Below are 17,561 nucleotides of genomic sequence, written 5' to 3' on the forward strand. Positions count from 1 at the left end.
AATACTGCGAAAAAGAGTAAAACATATCATTTTCATCAAGAGTGGGAACTAGAATACTGTTTTGAAATGATGAAAGAAAAATGTTGCTGTTTGATTTGCAATGCTTCTGTGGCTATACCCAAAAAAGGAAATTTAGAAAGGCACTTCAATGCACTCCATGGTAAATATCAATCGGGTTTTCTGCCGAATAGTGACCTTAGCAAAAATAAATTAGAACTTAAATCCAGATTATTCGCGCAACAAAATTTCTTCATGACACCTAATTTACAATCTAAAGCAGTAACTGTAGCATCATTTAAAATGAGTCATCTTCTTGCAAAAAAAATGCAAATCATTTTCTGATGGTCAGTCAATTCCATCAAAGATGCATTTTTAGAAATAACAGATTCTCTCTTTGAAAATTTTAAGAACAAAAATGAAATTAAAAGTGCCCTTCAAGATCTGCAATTATCTCGAAATACTATGATGCGATGTATCGAAAAAATAAGTAGAAATGTGAGCGAACAATTGCATGCTGATATTGCTAATTGAGTGTCCTTTTCTTTACAACTGGATGAATCTACAGACGTCAGTGATACAGCTCACTTTTGTTGGATGAATCTACAGACGTCAGTGATACAGCTCACTTTTGTTGGTATGTTTTTCGATGATTCTGCCACTAGAGAAGAACTGCTGGGTTTGGTTTCATTAAAAGAAAGAACTAGAGGTCTTGATATCTTTAACTCATTCAAACATTTTATTGAAAAAATTAAATTAAATTAAATTACCGCTATTTAAGCTCCTATCAGTAACAACAGATGGAGCCAAAGCAATGATGGGCCATCTTAACGGATTCATCACATTGTGCCAAAAGGATGATGAATTCCCAGATTTTTTGAGTTACCACTGTATCATCCACCAACAAGTGTTAGCCAGAAAAAGATTAAATACTAAAAGTGTTATGGACATCGCTTTTGAAATCGTGAATTCCATCAGAGGACAATCTCTTTAAAGGAGACTTTTCAAAATGCAACTCGTATGAAAAAGAACCAGATCTGATATTACACACAGATGTGAGGTGGCTGAGTCGGAGTTTCTACAGAGATTTCAAAATTTGCTGAATGAAATTAAAAAATTTGTTAATCAAAGGGGAGATTATTATCAGCAGATACAAGATACGGAGTGGTTGTGTGATCTGGCTTTTTTGGCAGATTTTACCAGTAAATTAAGTGATCTGAATTTGGAATTACAAGGAAAAAATAAAAATGTGGTGACATGATTAGTAGTATTTCTGCATATAAATATCAATTTTTGGCAATGGCTAAGGATTTCAAAGAAAAAAAATTCGACCATTTTGCAAAAATATCCTGTTTTTGAATTTAATAGTGAGAAATATGTTTCTGAAATTGAGAATGTTGCGGACGATTTTGAAACCAGAATCAGTGATTTTAAAACGATTGAAGACATTGTTTAATATATTTCTATCCATTAAATGTCCACTTAGATACGAAACAAATTGCAGAAAAAATCACTGTGAATTTTCACATTGAGAAAATATTACTTGAAAATGAAATTATTACATTGCGAAACAATATCTTCCTAAAAGCCAGATCATCAGAAGAAGACTTTTGGAAATATGTTTGCCGAGAAAAGTACCCAAATGTAAAAAAAATGCAGTGAACTTTTAAATTCCTGTTTTGGTTCCACATCTCTGTGTGAATCGGTCTTTTTGTATTTGAAACAAACAAAGACAAAGAATTGCTGTGCTGTTACAGACTTACATAGAGAAGATTCTTTACTATTAGCCTTATCACAGTATATCCCCGATTTTGAAAGCTTGGCAGAGGACATGAAGACACAAACTTCACATAAATTAAAATTTTAAATACCTATGAATTTAAAATAAGAATTCCGAATTGTATTGAATTTTAAAATTTATAAACAACATTTTTCAATGTGTGTTGATTAACTTTTTTAACCTTGTGCAATGAAATTTTTGAGATGGTAGATCGCGGCACACTTTGAAGGAAAAAAGTAGATCGCATCACAAATTAAGTTGGCCACCCCTGCTATAGACCTCTCTCCTGTATATATAGTGGTACTTGGCTGGCTGACTCAAGTTAACCTACTAAGTTTGTAAATTTGCTGTAATCTTCCTTTTAACTTGTATTTAGTTTTGTTTTACTTATTCTAATATGGCAATGGGATTATTGTGATTTTTTACTGACTCTCTTTCTAATTCTCTTTCTCTCTGACTCTCTTTCTTTCTAATCTCTTTCTGTCAATAGATATGGCTATGCACCTAATGTATGATAAAGATCTTATTGATGTTGCTTATGATCTCACTGAATAGTGAGTGTGATGGATTATTAGAAAAATCCTGTCTCAAGGTACTGAGAGAGATTATTAAAAGTATCAAAGATGGTTCCTTAGTTAGCTCCAAAAAGAGCTGCAGCTGAAGGGAAGCAGGAAGTGGCTTTAACGAAAAAAGAAAATAACAAGAGCTTCTTAAGTAACTCAACTAACTAATGTTGAAGAATACATGATTGAAATTGAGAAGTTTTTTTTTAAAAGGGGAACACTGAATATTTACTGGAACTGTTGTCACACAAGTCTTTCATTTGTGGGATAATTTGGAAGCGGCCACTTTAGAAACATGCGCAAACACATGCATGCGCAAACCCATGCATGGGCATGCACGCACACACACATCTCACTGGAGAATTAAGTGATTATGAAGCCAGTTTATTGACTTAATTATTAGATTAAATTATTTTCTATAACTAGCTTATAGACCTAGTAAAGCTCCATGGTTTATTTTGAATTTAGATAGTGTGATTTTGAAAGTAATTAATACCTCGTGTCCATAGATTTACCGTTCGTAACTTGCCGCCATTGTTATAAGATACAACATATACCCGAAGTAGATAGCGTAAGGTTTAACGGAAAACTAAATTAATCAGTAAAATTTACTAATCTTATTAAATTAAATTGTACTTTTTTAACTAAGTACACATAACGACCTTGTTTTTACAAACGTAACATTATAAATGAATACATATAACTTGACAAGAGATAAGACAGTCATATAACGTAACTCGGAGATAACATTTGATACTGAAATACATATATATAGTGTTATAACTGCATTGGGATATAAGTTTAGGATTATATTTTGTATTGGAATTTTATTTGAAATTGAATAGAAATCATGACTCAGACCTGAGGAGCAAAGCAAAAGGCCCAAACTAATGGGAATGCTGTGGCTCAGGGGAGAACTGAGTGCGGGCGGTTGTCCTCTGAATCACAGCCTTTTGAAATGCACTGCTTGTTTGATTTTTGTGGAGCAATCAGGAACGGGACATGATATTGCCAAGGGGAATGTCTTTGAGTGTGCACGATGTAAGGAGTGTGGGGAAATCAGGCACTAACTCAGTGTTGTTATGGGCCTATATGAGAGCATGAAGGACAGGGTGGATGCCCTTGAAGGATTTAAATTGAGGGCCCCATCAAGCTCTCAGCTGCCTAACTCAATACCAGAGCTCACTCCTGTGCATCAGGCAACAGAGCGGCAACTCTAACTCTGTTGTCAGGAAAACGAGGAATATATATTGTGCAAAAAGGATAGGTGGAACAGGACCAGTTGAAAAGTTGAATGACATTGTAGAGCAGATATCATCTTTTAAGAGCACAAAGGGTGATATTGTTATACATGTTGACACCAATGATATTAAGAATAAGAGATCTGCAGATTTACTTAACAAGTACAGGTCAATGTTGAAAAAAAAGCCACAAGTTACTGTGCCGACCGGGCTAGCCAGGTGGGTAAAGTGCCTACCTGGCAACCCAAAGGTCGCGGGTTCGAATCCCGCCTCGGGCTTGGGGATCAAAGTACTGCAAAAATTTTGGGAGGTGCACTATGGCCACAGAAGCCGATGCGCCAACAACTACCAAAAAAAAAAAAAAAAACAAGTTAGGGTTGAATTTTAAAGTGTCTGCAATTCTGCCCAGACACAATAGGAGGGACTATATGATGAGAGTTTTGTCGATCAATTCGGTCCTGAAGAGATTGTACAAAGCTCAAGGGGTAGAATTTTTTTAATCAGTTTGGTCTGTGCTTGTTAGCAGGAGAGAATGCTTCTACAGGGATGGGATACACTTAAATAGAAAAGGTGCAAGAATATTTGCTGATGCTATTGAGGCAGAGTTAGGTGGGTAGGAAAACTGCTAGCTTGGGGGATATACAGACTAATAGATTAACAGTAGCCACTGGCAGAGGTGAAAGTGATTCTTGCACTGCTTCTATTAAAATGCAGTGGAGCAGCAGCCTGAAAGCAAGGCAATGGGGATTTCCAGGACTGCTGGAAGTCATAGTGGAACAAGTAAATACATGGGCAGTGTTAGGGCAAATAAGAGTAGAAACAGGTGCATGTATACTTGCATGTACACCAGTGCTAGGAGTATAGTTAATAAATTTGATGAGCTTGAAGTGCTAGTCAAGACATCAAAGGCAGATATTGTTGAGATATCAGAGATGTGGTGTCACACAGACATAAGCAGTGCAGAATTGGAATTTGGGGAGTACAGTGTGTAAAGAAAGGATAGACAGTACAGGAAGGGAGGAGGGGTTATGCTGTTAGTTAAGAAACACATAAAATCTAAGGAAGCGCATCCAATTGATGTTGGTGGAAAATACAATGTTCAGTCTGTTTCGTATGACATAAGCACTGGGAAATGAAAAATGAGAGTAGGTGTGTTATAGGCCTAATGAATATGATGGGTATAATGTGCAATTGTGCAGAGAAATTGAGTGGGTCAGTAAATCAGAGTGTCTTGTAATGGGGGATTTTAATTTCCCAGAGATTAAACCCAATGGAATTTGTGGGTTGGTCACTCACACACTAGCAATGCTTTTGTGGATTTATTGGATGATTGTTTTCTACAGCAGCATCTTTGGTAGGCAACTACAAGGAGTAATACTCTTGATCTGATTATCAGTAGTGATTCTTCATGCATTAAGAATCTGCAGATAAAGGAACCACTAGGTGGCAGTGATCACAATGTGCTGGGGCGCCTCCGTAGCCAGGTGGGCAGGAGCAGCAGTGCATAGCACGGTTCTCGATTAGACCGGGGTTCGAGCTCGGGATCACCAAATATGGAGGATGCGGAAAGGTCAGGGAATGACCACCACATTATCCCCGGAGCAATATGGCCTTAGTTGCCAATGCTCCTAAAAACCAAATGACAAATGAACACGGTGTGCTGAAGTGGGATTTACTCAAAGAGGTAACTGCCATCAGGGGTAAAAGGAAGGGTTTTTGCTTTCGTAGAGGTGACTATGGTAGTCAGACAGTATTTAAATTCCTAATTTACATTGGGACCAACTGATGATGTTACCAACAGAAAATTGAAATTGGGAAGCATTCAAAGAATTAATCTTGGAAGCTACTAGGCTTTTCATATCAACTAAGAAATATTGTTCAAGATTTAGGCCTAAATGGATGTCAAATGAACTAATTAGACATGTGGCAGAGAAAAAAATGCATGGGATACATATAAATTAACAGGTGACACAGAAGCCTGTGATAGATATAAACTGGTCTGTAATCAAGTCACAAAGGAGGTTAGTCAGGCAATGGCAGATTACGAGAAATCTTTGGCAAAGGATGCAAAGGAAAACGGCAAAGAGTTCTTTACTTATGTAAACTCTAGAAGGAAGGGGATGAATCAGATTGGTCCACTTGATGTCGATGGGTCAATGGAGGCACTGGTTAAAGAAGCATTGCACGATCATCTAGAAATGATGATCCTGTTCAGGTAGCTAACAAACTGAATGAATATTTTTTTCATCTACATTCACATATGAGGGGTTATTCAGGGAGAGGAATACAAGAGGTGTATTAAACTCTGGCAGTAAGCTAGATAATCTTTTAATAGCTGAGAGTAAAGTGGAGGAGAAATTATTGAAGGTAAACATAAGAAAGACACCTGCGATGGATGGAATCTATCCATTTATATTAAAGTAGGCAGCAAAGGAAGTAAGCAAACCCTTAGCCATAATTATGAGAGCTTCCTTGGACTCAGGGAGGTATCCATGGACTGAAAATGTGCAAATGTGACCCCAGTGCACACAGAAGGATCAAAGGGAGACACAGGTAATTACAGACCTGTTAGTTAAACTTCTGTTCCAGGGGAAATTAATGGAGGCACTAGTTAAAGAAGCATTGCAGGATCATCTAGACAAGACTTCAGTTATTGCTCGGACACAGCATTAGTTTCTTAAGTGGAAGTCGTGTCTGACCAATTTGATTGGATACTATGATGTAGTCACAAAGGAACTGGATGCAAAGAATAATTTTGATATCATATATTTGGATCTTAGAAAGGCTTTTGATACTGTTGCATCTGGAAGACTGCTGCACAAATTGTGGCAATGGAGGCAAATTTCTGCTATGGATAAAGGGATGGTTGAGTGAGAGAAGACAGAGAGTGGATCAATGGACACTGCTCTTTGTGGACTAATGTTATTAGTGGAGTCCTCCAGGGTTCAGTGTTGGGTCCATTGTTGTTTTCTTTATTCATCAATGATATTGATGATGGTATATCAGGCTTAATGTCCAAATTTGCAGACGATACAAAGGTTGGAAGGGTTGTTAATGACACTAATGACAGTAAGTTGCTGCAACAGGATCTAGAAAAGTTGAGCAGATGGGCTGAGAGGTGACAACTGAAGATTAACATTGACAAATGTAAAGTACTACATATTGGAAACAGTAACCCCAGAGCAACGTATCAACTGTGTGGTACTACACTGACGGTGGTAGAGAGCAAAAAGGACCTGGGGTTAGTTGTGCAGGCAGATATGAAGTTTTCTGAGCAGTGCAGACGGGCTGCAAAGTAGCTCATGGTGTCTTGTCAATGATATACAGGAATTTTTCTAGCAGGGATAAGGGGGTAATTATCCCCATGTATAAGGAAAAGATCTGCCAACCCGCACTGGACCAGCATGGCAGATTTATGGTCCGTTTCCCTCAGCATGAATTGTTAAGGAGGCTTCCATCCTGCAGTGGGTTGATAATGGCTGCACTTTACTTTTTATAAGGAAATGGTCAGGCCACACCTTGAGTACTGTATACAGGTCTGGAGGTCTCATTTCAAGAAGGATGTAGAGCTGCTGGAACGAGTACAGAGAAGGGCAACAAGATTAGTGAATGGAACAAAGGGTTGCTCTTATGAAGAAAGGCTTAAGTTTTGCAAATTGCAGTGTCTGCAGACTATGCACCTGCGAGGTGATCTGATTGAGGTGCATAAAGCCTTGAATATTTTGAGCATGCTCAATGCTGATGGAATTCTTCCTCTTGCTCAGAATAATCGCCCGAGAGGTATTAATTCAATTTGAGGAAAGACAGTTGTAGGATAGATGTGCGGAAGTTTGCCTTTAGCCAGTGGGTGGTTGATTGCTGGAACAAACTTTCATCTGTCGTTGTAGAAGTTGATAGCTTAAACAGATTCAAGGCAGTACTAGACAAACATTTGGAGCGAGTGGATGGGTGAAATGAGAAGAGTCTGTGTTATTTTATTTTTTTTTTGGCTGGTGCTATATAATCTTGGTTTCTTGCATCATATGCCCTGCTAATGCTAATGAAAAGCATAGATGAATGATTATTTAAAAAACCAGTCTTATTCCTCCTGAAATGCATTCTATTTGAAGCATGCCCTTTTTTAAAATGTGATTAACATGATGATCAACAAGTTTGGTTTTTTAAATAAACTTACATCTCTTGAGTTTTAAAATTCTTTCATCTGTACTTTTTATGATCATTTAACCTAACAGATAGTGAGATGAGTTACTTAAAAAAGATCCCTAACTACGTTTAATATTAAATTATTAAGACAGTAACTAGCAGCCATTAGATAGTAATTAATGTCAGAAAAAGAAAAGTAAAGATGTATAGAAGTTAAATAGAAAAATGATAGGTGAATGAAGTTGTTTAGGTGTTACGGATCAAGGGAAGAAGGAATCATCCTTCCTTGGTATTAGAAATCATAGTCTATGTTTTCAGCATATAGAAAGAATAATAGAATATCCTAACCAATCGGGAAAAAACCACAAGAGAGAGAGAGAGAGGGGGGTGGGTCTTGAAAGTTCAGAAGAGTCTGTTCCAGAAATGCTTGGGTTTGATATGTTTAAGAATACATGATTGAAATTGAGAAGTTTGTTTTTGAAAAGGGAATACTGAATATTTACTGAAACTGTTGTAGTAGTAGTAGTGGCATGTGATGCAAGAAAGCAAGTGTATGAGCTTATGCAGCATCAGCCCAAAAAAAAAAAAAAATCACACCATTCCCTCCAAATGCCTGTCCAGTTCTCCTTAAATTTATTCAACCTATCAACTTCCACAACGACAGATGGAAGTTTGTTCCAGCAATTAACCACCCACTGGCTAAAGGCAAATTTTTGCACATCTATTCTACATCTGTCCTTTCTTAATTTGAATTTATGCCCCCTTAGGTTCGTAATCTGAACAAGTGGAAGGATCCCATCAGAATTCAGCGTGCTCAACCCATTCAAGATCTTATACACCTCAATCAGATCACCGCGCAGGTGCCTAGTCTCCAGCCACTGCAATTTGCAGAACTTAAGCCTCTCTTGGTAAGAGGATCCCTTCATTCCCCTCACCAATCTTGTTGCCCTTCTCTATACACGCTCAAGTAAATCTACATTCTTCCTAAAATGAGGCCTCCAGACCTGTACACAGTACTCAAGGCTTGGCCTGACCATTGCCTTATACAGAGGGATAATCACCTCCTTTTCCCTGCTAGCAAAATTCCTATATATCATTGACAAAACCCCATGATCTGCCCTGGCAGCCTGTCTGCATTGCTCAGAAAACTTCATATCTGCCTGCATAATTACTCCCAGGTCTTTTTCATTTTCTACTACCTTAAGTGTAGTACCACACAGTTGGTATGTTTCTCTGTGGTTACTTCTACCCATATGCAGTACTTTGCATTTGTCAAGGTTAAACTTCAGTTGCCACTTCTTAGCCCATCTGCCCAAATTATCTAGATCCTGTTGCAGTAGCACACTGCCATTACTGTCATTAACAACCCTGCCAACCTTTGTATCATTTGCAAACTTCAACATTAAGCCTGATATACCTTCATCAATATCATTGATAAATATATAAAACAACAGTAGACCCAACACCGAACCCTATGGGACTCCACTAATAACATTAGTCCCCGAAGAGCAGCATCCATTGATTACCACCCTCTGTCTTCTCCCACTTAACCATCCTTTTATCCATTGCAGCAACTTACCCTTAATACCATTCTGCTCCAATTTGTACAATAGTCTTCCATGCGCAACAGTGTCAAAAGCTTTCCTGAAATCCAAATATATGATATCAGAATTATTTTTTGCATCCAGTTCCTTTGTAACCACATCATAATATCCTATCAAATTTGTCAGACAAGACTTTCCCTTAACAAACCCATGCTGTGTCTGAATTATTGCTGCAGTCTTGTCTAGATGATCCTGCAATGCATCTTTAACCAGTGATTCCATTATTTTACCCGGAACAGAAGTTAAACTAACTGGTCTGTAATTACTCGTGTCACCCTTCGATCCCCCCTTTGTGAATTGGGAATACATTTGCACATCTCCAGTCCGTGGGAACCTCCCCTGAGTCCAAGGATGCTCTCATAATTAGGGCTAAGGGTTTGCTTAGTTGCTTTACCGCCTCCTTTAATATAACTGGATTGATCCCATCCACCCCAGGTGCTTTTCTTATGTTTAACTTCAACAATTTCTCCTCCACTTTGCTCTCAGTTATTACAAAATCATTAAGTATCCTGCTACAATTTGATAACCTTCTGCCATTTTCAAACCTTAGTAATTCCTCATGTGTGAATGTACAGTGGTACCATGGTTTGCGAGCATAATTCATTCCGGAAACGTGCTCGTAATCCAAAGCACTCGTATATCAAAGCGAATTTCCCCATAAGAAATAATGGAAACCCAGATGATTTGTTCCAAAACTCAAAAATATTCATATACTGTAAAAATGATTAATACAAAATACATACCTTTTTATATTTTTAATATTTAAATTTAATATACATAAAGCAATCGAATTTATTAATTATTGGGTAGGACGACTTTCACTGTCTCTAACAGAATCACTGCTATCTGTTGATTTTTTCTTTTTGTGCGACTTTAACAAGGAATCTTTCCAATGACACTTGCTTTTGCCTCCTTTTGAGGATTTCACGGAAATCAGATTCATTGCTCGCACTATTACAAAACGAGGAGGCATGCTTGATACACATAAACAAAGCTGCGCGCGTGTAGCAACTGAATAAACACCATAAAGGCAGAGATACACTATTAACACCTCACATTTTACTAAAGCACATTTCTAGGGGTTACTACCATAAAACAATAAAAACAATTTCCAGTTGCGTTCCTGCTAGTGGAATCTGTTATAAACTGGTAGTAAACTCGATCTAATTGCATTTGCGGTTATACCGATAGCTGGAATTGTTGGTTTTTATGTTATTATGGTGAAATGTGTTTCCCCTTCACTGATATAAAAAACCATAAATACATTTTCAAAATCTTCTCTTCATTCCTATCGGGTTGCGTTCGGTTGGGGTGATTCTGCGTTCGACTGCCATTTCTTGTAAACACAAAGGCTAATTGTGCATAAGCGAATTCGGTTCGTGTTATATAAGATATTGTTCCCCTATTTATAAATAGTGTATGATCGAATTCGTGTAGTGTAAACACGTGTTATACGAGGACTGACTGTACTCGTATTGCAAGACCTCGCTCGTTTATCAAGTTAAAATTTATTAAAAATTTTTGCTCGTCTTGCAAAACACTCACATACCAAGTTACTCGTAATCCAAGGTACCACTGTAGATGCAAAATACTCATTCAGTTTGTTTGCTATCTGAGCAGGATCATCAACAGTCGAACCATCGATGTTAAGTGGACCAATCAGATTCATCCCATTCCTTCTAGAGTTTACATAAGTAAAGAACTCTTTGCTGTTTCTCTTCATGTCCTTTTCCAAAGATTTCTTTTAATCTGCCTTCGCCTGCCTAACCTCCTTTGTGACCTGATTACAGACTAGCTTATATCTGCCATAGGCTTGAGAGTCGCTTGATAATTTATATGCATCCCATGCATTTTTCTTCCCTGTTATGAGTCTGTCCCTGTTGTCACACAAGTCTTTCATTTGTAGGATAATTTGGAAGTGGCCACTTTAGAAACATGCACCGCACGCACACAGAAACACATAACATATTATTCGAGCCCGTCACCACCAAATACGGAGGATGCGGAAAGGTTAGGGAATGACCACTGCATATCCCGGAGCAATATGGCCTTAGTTGCTAATGCTCCTAAAAACCAAATAAAAAACAACATATTAGTTGCTAGAGTAGAATGTATTAAAAAGGATTTAGTTCCATAAGCATATGAGAAAGGGCTATAAAAGAAGATATGGAAACTGTGTCAACCATGTGAAGTGGTTTTTGTGAAGGAAAAATCTGATAACTACAACAATAGTGATTGAGTTAAAAGTGAACTGCTAAAATCAGTTCATCCCTTGCTGTGCCAAAAATTGTTCTCTGTGATGTGGATAAGAAGGTAATTAAAGAACAATTTTTGGAGCAGTTGTGGAGCAGAAACCTTAATGACACAGATTTACTATGATGATGTTAAAGAAATGTTTACTGTATTAGCGGCGCCTCTGTAGCCAGGTAGGCAGGAGCAGGAGTGAGCAGCACACGCTTCTTGATTAGACTGGGGTTCGAGCCCATGACCACCGAATACGGAGGATGCGGAAAGGTCAGGGAATGACCACCGCATTCCCTGGAGCAATATGGCCTTAGTTGCTAATGCTCCTAAAAACCAAATAACAACAACAACAGCTGTATTAGTCACAAATAAAGTTAGAAATAAGAATGTTTTTTGCCTTGTAATCTGCAGGATCCAATAGATCCTGCAGATTACAAGGCAAATTTGCAAGATTTAAGAATCTGCAAATAGTGGCAGAGTTTATGTTAACAGTTCTCGTGCAGTGCTATGGATATAGGGACTATAACTAAGTGTTTTTAATGTTTATCATATGGACATGCATAATAAACATTTAAATTTTGTTAAAATGAAGTATTTTGTGATCAATTTTCCATGGGGTAGTCATTCCTGTAAGAAATGTCTAATTATTGAAGAACCTACAAAATGTATAAATTGCTAGAAGAAGTCGGCATCTTCAAACTCCATTGAATAAATCTTGTGTAGGATATAAGAACACTGTTGATGGTGTTAAAAAATGAACCAATTATGAGTAGAAATAATAACAGTGTAGTATTATCGATTTATCGAATAAGCAAGCAGAGGACAAAAGTGTTTTGTAAATTGATTGTCAATTTCTTACTAGTGTAAGAATAATATTCCTTTGGTGGTAAGGTTATGGGATATCCTTTCTCTTATAGAATCCTGTTAGATAGGATTAATAGAGTACAGCAGCTCTTCTCAAGCAGTAATATATTATATTGATTAGAAATTCTAACTTAGTTGTTGCCATGATTTCCTCTTTGTGTTATACTCATGGTATTTTCTGTGTGGCCATCAGACAATGGGGATAGTATATCTAATTCCCCTGTACTGTCAGTTTAATGAATTAATAGAACTATGTGTTGGTTACTTAGAAAGAGCGAACCTAGTTTTGAGATTAAAAAATGTCATCACAATGGATTCCAGCTCTGGAGCAATTTTAACGGTGTCAACTTAGAGGAGTTTTTCTCAACCACAGGGTGTAGTGGCTGAGAAAAACTCTTAAATAACTCATGGTATGAGACCATTAGAATAGCTGTAAAAATTATGACTGCAAACTTTTGATTCTTGTCTAATGAAAAGCTTTGATAACCTCCAGGATTGGTATAATTATAATGCTGAGCAAAAGGCTGATATAATTCAATCACATTTGCAGTTGGCAATATAAAAGAAAGTTGTGTGGAATGCATGTATCAAGACATAAGTATAACTTAATGTGTAATAAATTACTCACGGAGTAAGTAATGAGTAAAAAGGCAGACTTTGGAAAGGATTAAAAAAAAGAGGGTCAAGGGCAAAAATAAAGAATTTTTTTGGAAATCCACCACAGGATAATGATGGTAATATTATTGATGAACTTACAAAATCATTTGGAACTGTTGCTTCATGTTAGCAATAATCGATTTTTCAAGAACAAGAGTAGCCTTGTGTGCAGGCGAAGTTTTTACTGCTCCTGGAATAGAGAAGTTTTTTCTGTTTTATTATATTAAATTGGCATATTAACTTATTTTCTAGAGTAGCTTTATATTGCTAGTTACGATACTTAGTTGAAAGTTTAACTTAGATAGAGATTTTGTACGTATTACTTAGTATCGGTAAGGGTATCAAATCCACGTGTTACACGTTGCAGCTCCGCTGAATGAGAAGTTTTTTAGCCATATTTAGCCGCTTTATTGACCAATTGTTATATTAAATTATTTTCTATAAGTAGCTTATTGACTTGGTCAGGATCCTTAGTTTATTCTGAATTGAGACAGCGAGATTGGGAAGTTAATTAATACTTAAGTGTCTGTAGATTTATCGTTGGTAACTTGCCGCCATTGTTATACGATACAACGTTATATCCTGAACTAGATAGCGTTAGCTTAGTATAGTATAGTATAGTATAGTATATAATATAATATTGTCAATTAATCAGTAAACTCTACTAATCTTGTTAAACTTCATTGTCAATTAAATTGTACTTTTTAACTAAATACATATAGCGACTTAGATTTTCCAAAGTATAAAGGGATAAAGTTTAGGGTTATAATTTTGTACTGAAATTGAAATTTTATTGAAATTAAATCAAAATCATGACTCATACCAGAGCAGCAAAGCAAAAGGCTCAAGCTAATGGGAGAACTGTGGCTCAGGGGAGAACCGGGGGGGGGGGGGGGGAGTTGCCCCCCCGAATCACAGCCTTTTAAAATACACTGCTTGCTTGATATTTGTGGAGCAATCGGGTATGGGACATGATATTGCCATGGGGGATGTCTTTGTGTGTGCACGATGTAAGGAGTGCCCCCCCGAATCACAGCCTTTTAAAATACACTGCTTGCTTGATATTTGTGGAGCAATCGGGTATGGGACATGATATTGCCATGGGGGATGTCTTTGTGTGTGCACGATGTAAGGAGTGTAATGAAATCAGGCGACAACTCAGCATTGTTATGGGCCTATATGAGAGCTTGAAGGACAGGGTGGATGCCCTCGAAGGATCTAAATTGAGGGCCCATCAACGCCAGAGCTTGCACTTGGTCATCACACAACACAGCGGCAACCCCAAGGTAAAATGTGCTGGTCCCACAGGAACTAGTAGTTGTTGGTGACTCCATTGTTAGGGAAACGGGGAACATGGTATTTAAAAAGGATAGGTGGAACAGGACCAGAGTACGTCTGTCAGGGGCAAAGGTTGATGACGTTGTAGAGCGGATATCATCTATTAAGGGCACAAAAGGTGATATAGTTGTACACGTTGGCACTAATGATATTAAGAGTAGGAGACCAGCGGAATTACTTAAAAACTATAGGTCACTGCTGAAAAAAATGGGGCCTTGAATTAGGGTAGAATTTGAAAGTGTCTGCAATTCTGCCTAGACCCGATAAGAAGAAGTATATGATGAGAGCCTTGTCGATCAATTTGGCCCTGGAAAGATTGTGCAAGGCTCAAGGGGTAGAATTTTTTTCAGCCTGGTCTGTACTTGTTAACAGGAGAGACTGTTTCTACAGGGATGGGATACACTTAAATAGAAAGGGTGCAAAAATATTTGCTGATGCTATTGAGGCAGAGTTAGGTGGGTCGGAAAACTGCTAGCTTGGGGGGGGGGAGATACAAGGACTGATAGATTAACAATAGCCACTGGCAGAGGTAAAAGTGATTCTTGCACTTCTTCTGTTGGAATGAGCAGCAGCCTGGAAAAACAAGATGCAGGGTATTTCAGAGACTGCTGGGAGTCATTGCGGTACAAGTAAACACATGGGTTGTGTTAGGGTAGCTAAGAATAGGAACAGGTGCATGTATACTTGCGTGCACACCATTGCTAGGAGTTTGGTAAATGAATTTGAGGTATTGCTCACAACATCAAAGGCAGATATTGTTGGGATATCAGAGACGTGGTGTCACACAGATGTAAGGACTGCAGAACTGGAATTTCGGGAGTACAATGTGTACAGAAAGGATAGACAGGACAGGAAGGGAGGAGAGGTTATGCTATTAGTTAAGAAACACATAAAATCCAAGGAAGTGAAGCCAGTCAACATCGCTGGACAGTGCAGTGTCGAGTCAGTTTGGTGTGACATAAGAATTGGGAGATCAAAATTGAGAGTAGGAGTGTGCTATAGACCTAATGATTCTGATGAATATAATAAGAAACTGTACAGGGAAATAGAGTCTGCCAAAAAATCCGAGAGTCTTATAATGGGGGATTTTAATTTCCTGGATATTGACTGAAATTTGTGGGTTGGTCACTCACACACTAGCAAGGCTTTTGTGGATTTATTGGATGATTGTTTTCTACATCAGCATGTTCGGGAATCAACTAGAGGGAGTAATACTCTTGATATGATTATCAGTAGTGATTCTTCATGCATTAAGAATCTGCAGATAAAGGAACCACTAGGTGGCAGTGATCACAATGTGCTGAAGTGGGATTTACTCAAAGAGGTAATAACCATCAAGGGTAAAGAGAAGGGTTATTGCTTCTGTAAAGGTGACTACGATGGACTGAGACAGTATTTAAATTCTATACAGTGGGACCAACTGATGATGTTGCCAACAGCAAATTCAAAATGGGAAGCATTCAAAGAACTTATCTTGGAAGCTACTAGGCTTTACATACCAACTAAGAAATATTGTTTAAGGTTTAGGCCTAAATGGATGTCAGATGAACTAATGAGACATATGGCAGAGGAAAAAAATGCATGGGATACATATAAATTAATGGGTGACATGGAAGCCTATGATAGATATAAGCTGGTCTGTAACGAAGTCACAAAGGAGATTAGGCAGATTATGAGAAATCCTTGGCAAAGGATGCAAAGAAAAACAGAAAAGAATTCTTTACCTATGTAAACTCGAGAAGCAAAGGGATGAATCAGATTTGTCCACTAGATATTGATGGTTCAACAGTTGAGGATCCTGTTCAGGTGGTTAACAAACTAAATGAGTATTTTGCATCTACATTCACACATGAGGAGTTATTCAGGAAGGGGAATGCCAGAGGTGAAGTAAACTCTGGCAGTGAGCTAGATGATTTTGTAATAACTGAGAGGAAAGTGGAGGATAAATTGTTGAGGATAAAGAAAAAAAAGGCACCTGGGGTGGTTGGGATCTATCCAGTTATATTAAAGGAGGCAGCAAAGGAAGTAAGGAAACCCTTAGCCATAATTATGAGAGCTTCTTTGGACTCAGGGGAGGTACTCATAGACTGGAGACGTGCAAATGTGACCCCAATTCACAAACGAGGATCAAAGGCTGACACAAGTAATTATTGACCTGTGAGTTTAACTTCTGTTCCTGGAAAATTAATGGAGGCACTGGTTAAAGAAGCACTGCAGGATCATCTAGACAAGACTTCAGTTATAGCTCGGACACAGCATGGTTTTGTTAAGGAAAGTCTTGCCTGACCAATTTGATTAGATACTATGATGCAGTCACAAAAGAAGTGGATGCAGGGATAACTTTGATATTATATATTTGGATCTTAGAATGGCTTTTGATACTGTTGTACATGGAAGACTGCTGCACAAATTGGAGCAGTGTGGCATTGGAGGCAAATTGCTGCTATGGATAAAGGGATGGTTGAGTGGGAGAAGACAGAGAGTGGTAATCAGGGGACACTGCTCATCGTGGACTAATGTTATTAGTGGAGTCCCTCAGGGTTGAGTGTTGGGTCCATTGTTGTTTTCTGTATTTATAAATGATATTGATGATGGTATATCAAGCTTAATGTCCAAGTTTGCAGATGATACGAAAGTTGGCAGGGTTATCAAGGGCACTACTGACACTATGCTGCTGCAACAGGATCTGGAAAGGTTGAGCAGATGGACTGAGAGGTGGCAAATGAAGTTTAATATTGGCAAATGTAAAGTACTACATATGGGAAACAGTAACCCCAGAGCAACGTATCAACTCTGTGGTACTACACTGACAGTGGTAGAGAATGAAAAGGACCTAGGGTTAGTTGTGCAGGCTGATAAGAAGTTTTCTGACAGTGCAGACGGGCTGCAAGAGTAGCTCATGGTGTCTTGTCAATGATATACAGGAATTTTTCTAGCAGGGATAAGGAGGTGATTATTCCCTTGTATAAGGCAATGGTCAGGCCACACCTTGAGTACTGTATACAGGTCTGGAGGCCTCATTTCAAGAGGGATGTAGACCTTCTTGAAATGAGGCCTCCAGACAGAGAAGGGCAACAAGATTAGTGAATGGATCAAAGGTTGCTCTTTCGAAGAAAGGCTAAATTTTGCA

The 17,561-nt window shown here is 38.1% G+C and overlaps 1 protein-coding gene across 3 annotated transcripts in view; it reads left to right on the plus strand.

Moving 5' to 3' along the window:
- LOC150087471 (uncharacterized) overlaps window positions 1-17,561 on the plus strand; it is a 238,090-nt gene that overhangs the window by 49,938 nt on the left and 170,591 nt on the right. The window lies entirely within an intron of this gene.

The sequence above is a fragment of the Mastigoproctus giganteus genome, chromosome 4, assembly GCF_048544385.1.
Source record: "Mastigoproctus giganteus isolate SK-2022 chromosome 4, ASM4854438v1, whole genome shotgun sequence".
In the NCBI taxonomy this organism is placed as follows: Eukaryota; Metazoa; Arthropoda; class Arachnida; order Uropygi; family Thelyphonidae; genus Mastigoproctus; species Mastigoproctus giganteus.